This window comes from Haliaeetus leucocephalus, unplaced genomic scaffold (genome assembly GCF_000737465.1).
Source record: "Haliaeetus leucocephalus isolate CR32 unplaced genomic scaffold, Haliaeetus_leucocephalus-4.0 Scaffold68, whole genome shotgun sequence".
NCBI lineage: Eukaryota > Metazoa > Chordata > Aves > Accipitriformes > Accipitridae > Haliaeetus > Haliaeetus leucocephalus.
Window position 1 is genome coordinate 1,092,196 of NW_010972504.1, and position 5,711 is coordinate 1,097,906.

Below are 5,711 nucleotides of genomic sequence, written 5' to 3' on the forward strand. Positions count from 1 at the left end.
CTCCCTCACCAGTGTAATACAAATAGAAGCCTATTTTTGTATAGCATTAGGTCCTGGAGACAATCCAGAGGCAGCTATTACAATCCATGCTGACTTCAGGCTGACTCACATCCTTAACTCATACACACCATTGTCTTTATTCAGATTTCCCAGTTACATTGCAGGCATCTGACATTGGTTAATTACAGCTTTTTTTCAGCAAATATTTCTTTTGTTTCTCCCCTTTATATTTAGTACATTTATAAAGGGGTAAAGCAGGCATTAATGAAGATGTTCTAATTGCAAAAGTCTGCAGTGGCACTGGAGAGGAATGGAAAAAATTCTTCATATACAGTAAACAAAGGCTGGAAGCTGGGACCATCCCCTGCCCAGCTCCTGCCATGTCAACCAGCCGCGAGTGCACGGCACGGCCCCCAGCGCAGGCTGGGCAGAGACATCGCCAACCAGGATGAAAAAGCTATTACTGTTCCTTAAGGAAGAAATGGCATAAAATTGATTTTTACGTCAGGATTTGCCTCCAGCTAGGATCTCCTTGACCCGTTTGCCAAGGCTTATATGATCCAGCTCCCCACGACCCTGGGGATGGGCACCAAGGCTGCCTGGATGTCGGAGGGTGAGCCAGCCCGCGGCTGGGTCTCACGTACCCGAGGCAGAGACGTAAGGTAACAGCCCTGGGCCGGGCAGCGTTGGACCGGGTCTGTGGGTGGAAGAGACGGAGCGGGGAGGGCTCGGGAGAGATCGCTTTAACACCTTAACAGAGCTTAGCAGAAAACAACACTTTCCTCCAGGCTTTTAAAGGTATAACCTAGAGAACTGTAGACAGAAATATATTTTTTATGATGTTCTAGAAAATGGCTTTCTCTCACCAAAAATCCTACAGACTGATAAAATTTTCTGTTGACAAACACCATACAGCCTAGTGCAGAGGACAACTCCAGTAAGGGGCAACTCCTGTCCCTCCAGGACAGACTGTGTTTGTGAGGGGGGATGCACTGAATAAGAAGTGTGGGGGGGAAACGTCCTGAGGGGAAGGGAGAATCAATTCTTCCAAATGCTGCACGGGTGCCATTTACAAGCAGTAAAGGGATTTACTGGCTGCAGAGACAATAGCGTGGCTCACAAGAGCAGGCCACCTAACAGCCACCAGTCATAGCAGAAAGAGAAGATGATTAAAGGAGCAACTGCTACATGCAAAGCACATAATCGTGGAAAGGGTAATTTATAGACAAGCAAAATAACTCATTCCTGTTAACTCAGGTATGCAAACTGGTGGCATAACACAGAAACAGGGGAGGGAAATGAATCACTCTCTTTTCATGTGCCAATTATACAGGTTTTGAAGCAGCAACCCATAACATCCTTGGCTTGCCATGCAGCACCAGGAGCAAGCCAGGGAACTCTGTCCCCTCCTCTCGCAGCCAACACCGTTCCTCTGCACGAGGTGTCCTGTCCTCTGAAGCCCGAGGCAGATGCAGATGGAAAGCCTCAGCCTGCCAGATTTTCTGCAAGATGTTTTATTTATATACTCTTCCTCCCTGATTATACTCTGCTTGAAATAGAGCAACACTCTTTATTTCCGCCAGTGTTCACAAGTCCTGTCTACTGGTAAATTTGCCCACAGACGGTGAAAAAATTAGAGGGATAAAGATCTCCCCGGTTAAGCTGAGCAGCTGGGTTGTAGCTGGTCCTGAGCCTGTGTCTCCACGCAGGTAACGCAGAAGGTGCCATTTGGCAGCTGCTGAGGATCTGACCTTACAAGTTTCCCTAGGGCAAGAACAGAATGAACAATCCCTGCTGCAAAATGGATGGAGGATCAGACCGGCACAGAAAACACCTTGATGACAGCCCGGCTGAGCTGCAAGCCCCCAGGCTGACCGTGAGCATGTCCCTCAGAATTCCCTGTCTTCAGGGAAAAAAAAAAAAAAGTTAGTGCTAATGGTCCATCTCGTTCTGTGCTTTAACATCTGCCTGGAAAGGGGGAAGCTCAAATGCCTTTGCAAATGCAGCAGAGCACTGCTCTCAGTTCACCCCTAGCAATGGGGGACACAGGGAAAGCAGGGTGATGCCCTAATGCTGTGCTGTAATGCACATTCAATGAGTTATTAAGACCTTCCAAGGGATGCTGGGGACAGTACGTCCACTCTCCAGGGGACGGGGTGGCAGGATGGAGGAGCCGCATTTCACGTTTGTGACCACTTTCACCCCCAGCCTGCAGACTGCAGGCTGTAATGGCTGCTGGTGGGAAACAAGGAACAAAGGAGCAAGACAAACATTGCCATTTTATAAATAATTGGCCAGCAGATCTAAGTCCCATCAATATTTACTTTTGCCTGGCAATAGACATCTCTGCTGATGGCATATGGGACTAATGGTGCAGCTCCATGCTCTGATGGGACACACTGAATGGCATTATCTGACTTTCTTCAGTTTATTTTACCACAGACAAATCCCACTTTATTTTGCCTCTTTTTGTGGAGCCACTTTGCAAAAGCAGAGAAAATGAGAGAGCTGAAAGTAGAGGCGGAAATGCAGAAAGCGCTGAATAAAGGCAGCGGCATAAATCCGAGGGGAAATGGATTTAAAGGTCTGATCAGCTGTCTGAATGCTGCACCATGCCCAAAGCACAGGGCAGGAATAAGGACGCATTAGACCATACCTTCAGTGGAGAATTGGCCAAAACCCACTAGATTTAACAGATTACAGCAGATTATGCTAAATAATGATTTATTTCTTTGGAGCTGGATTTCACACATCTGGTTTACAGCCCAACCACGCAAATTGGCAAAGAGCTAGTGTGGCCTGCATAAGCAAGTTTAAAGGAGTGCAAAACACTGTTAATGTGTTGTCATTCACAGACATTAAGGTATACAAAAGTGCAAATTTATAACAAAGTTTCCCTAGCCTCAGGCCTTACATGCTTGTTTTCATACCAGCCTCCCTTTTAAATCAAAATGGCTGAGAACTGGAGAACAGAGCAGAGGTGCAGTTGTCAGACCTGCCTACAAGCTGTGGAGATGAACAGAAAGTTTCAAAAAATAAAATTTTGAGGAACACCAGAAAGGAAAATGTATGAAACTTTTCTTTCTCTCTGTTTCAATGAAATGAGGTGTTTTCAAGAACACATCATTGGTATTTGTGAACCCGAATACCTATAGATGAGAAGACAAGCATTGAGAATTCTCCAGAAACACAGGCAAATAATAAAGCAAGCCCCAATCTGTGATAGCCCTTACCCTTCCTTCCCTTATCCAATAAGTTTTATTCCAAAAGGAGGGAGGAAAACTGTATGGAAGGCAAGAGGAGAAGTCAGCAAAGACTCAGCAAAGAATTCAAATGGTATGACCAATGTGGCATTCAGAATAATAAATGGCTCATTCTACTTATCAACTGCACTTTTTATTATTATTATTTTTTAAGACTGGCTTCAGACTCTTTATTCAGTTACTTGGACCTATTGATGTCTCTTGTGCCAAATCAATATACTTTCCTAGAGAACATGGAGTAAAAATCCATACTTCTCCTGCTCGGCAGTAAAATCATGCAGGCTTGGTGTTCAGGTGCCTGAGTGATTGCTCTGTGGGTAGGGTATTAAAACTGTCAAGTGTGGATGCTCGGGTAATAAAATAACCCATTTCCTGCGTCGATCTGCACTTACCCCCTCTTGGCCACTGACCTGGAACATCATTTGCAGAATGCATGTGCAAAGCAAATTACCAGGTGAGCTCCCAAAGACTCCGGGCCCTACTCAGAGACATTTTTTGCTAGCAAAGTCATACTGGCCCAGAAGATGGAACCTCAGGAGAGATCAGGGCTCACATTAAGAACTGTTGCAAACACAACCCTTGCGCACAGGCACTGGGGAACAGCTTACACCAGCGGGAACCGAATTCCTCCGGCACGCCTTGGGAGCAGGTGGGTGCTGAGGAGGTGCCACCTCTTCACTGACAACGGGCCACCGAGGAGAGGGGGAGGCAAAGAGCAGCTTGGAAAGTACGCAGGGAGAGGTGGCCACAGAGGATGTATGTGAAGGGAAAAAGCGTTTCTGCAGCGGCGGGTCCAGGTGAGAGAACGGCATGGACCGCCACGCAAAGCACATTGCCCAGGGGATCTGCCAACCCAGGAGCAGCGCTGGCTGCTGTGCTGCACCTGGGCATTCCCCAACACGCTCCTTATTCCAGTGGCGGCTAACAGTACCCAGGGCACACGTGGAAATAATTAAAACATCGCAGTATACCGTCGAATAACCTATTCATGAAGGCAGCTGCATTAATCAAGGCAGCACAGAGTGTTTTCAGCAGGGCCTTTGCCACCGGAGAGGGCATTAGCATCACTAACGCCAGCTCGGCTAACGTGCTGGAAGTTATTTGTTTTCTGCTAGCCTAGGCAGATGATGACGGCATTTATCACATTCTGTACCCTTGCTCTGTGCCTAGCTGCAGGGCATGGGGCTAATTTAAACCAACAACTGAAAACTAGATGGAGAAAAAGTGATTTTCTCCATCAACGTTTATTGACAATGGACTTCAGTTCTGGACCTGCTGGAAACTGCAGCAAAAGCCAGTCCTCCTTCACATCAGCTACTGCACCACAGGGCTAGTGGGACTGTAATTGTGCCACCGCTGTATAATGTTAATTCCTTCTCACGAGGGAGGAAGCGGGGAAATGCTTTTTGCTGTGACTCCTTCTTTCCCCATCCTGAGTTTAGCAGATGATAGAAGAGATAAAATTGGCTTCCTTTGAAACTTGCAGGGAAAAACTGCCCTGCAGTCACTTGCACAAGGATTTGCTAGCAACAGCATACAGCCATTTCTGCCATTATTGCATTAGTGGATTATGTTATCTTTATATTGTTCAAGGGTTTAACCCTTCTTGACAGCCATAGGCTGTGTGCTGCTCATAGGCTTCTTCCGACTTGTTTTATTGGGTTCCTCAAAATACCTAAGCTACAACTGGCTGAGGAGTTTTGAGCCACTGTTAGAAGTGACAATTTAATGCTTCTGAGCCTTTTGTATTTACCTCAGCAACAGCAATAATGACAAGTCATCTGAATTTTAGTTCTAAACCCCACAAGAACTAGTACATAACAATGTAGTATAACGCTGTCCATGGCATGCTCCCTTGAGTGAATGAGGAATGCAGGTCTAGAGTGACACTCAGCTCAGTGTTCCTCTGCTTTTCCATCCAGGCCTAAAGTTGGGTTTTGATGTTGGTTTTGGTTTGGATTTTTGGTTGGTGTTTTTTTGTTTTGTTTTAAGGAAGAAAAAAAAAGGGAATCTGAAGAGTTATACAATGTTTGTAGAGTGCACACAGAAACTCCTTTGAGACAGCTAGAATCTAAGAAACGAAACAGGAATGGAATCAAATTTTGGCTTATCCTTATTTTTTTCTACTTTATAACAGAATTATAGATGGACTTTTTTTCTTCCATTTGAACTTTTTCCTTGAATCAAAGTGTCTTTTCTTTTCTCTGTATTCCCTCAAGGCTGGCCTCTTCATTTCAATGTCTGCTTATTCAAAAATTGGCCAGGCACCCTGCCTCAAAACAACTTTGCTCCAGGGAAAACAACCAAGAGCATTTCATATCGGTCTTGTTTGGATGCTCTTGGTCACCTGGTGAGCAGATCCTGACTCCTCTTTTAAGAGGCAGATACCAGGCTGACATGCTGGGGAGCTCCATTCCAGCACACAGTTTCATTAATCAAAGAGTTTAT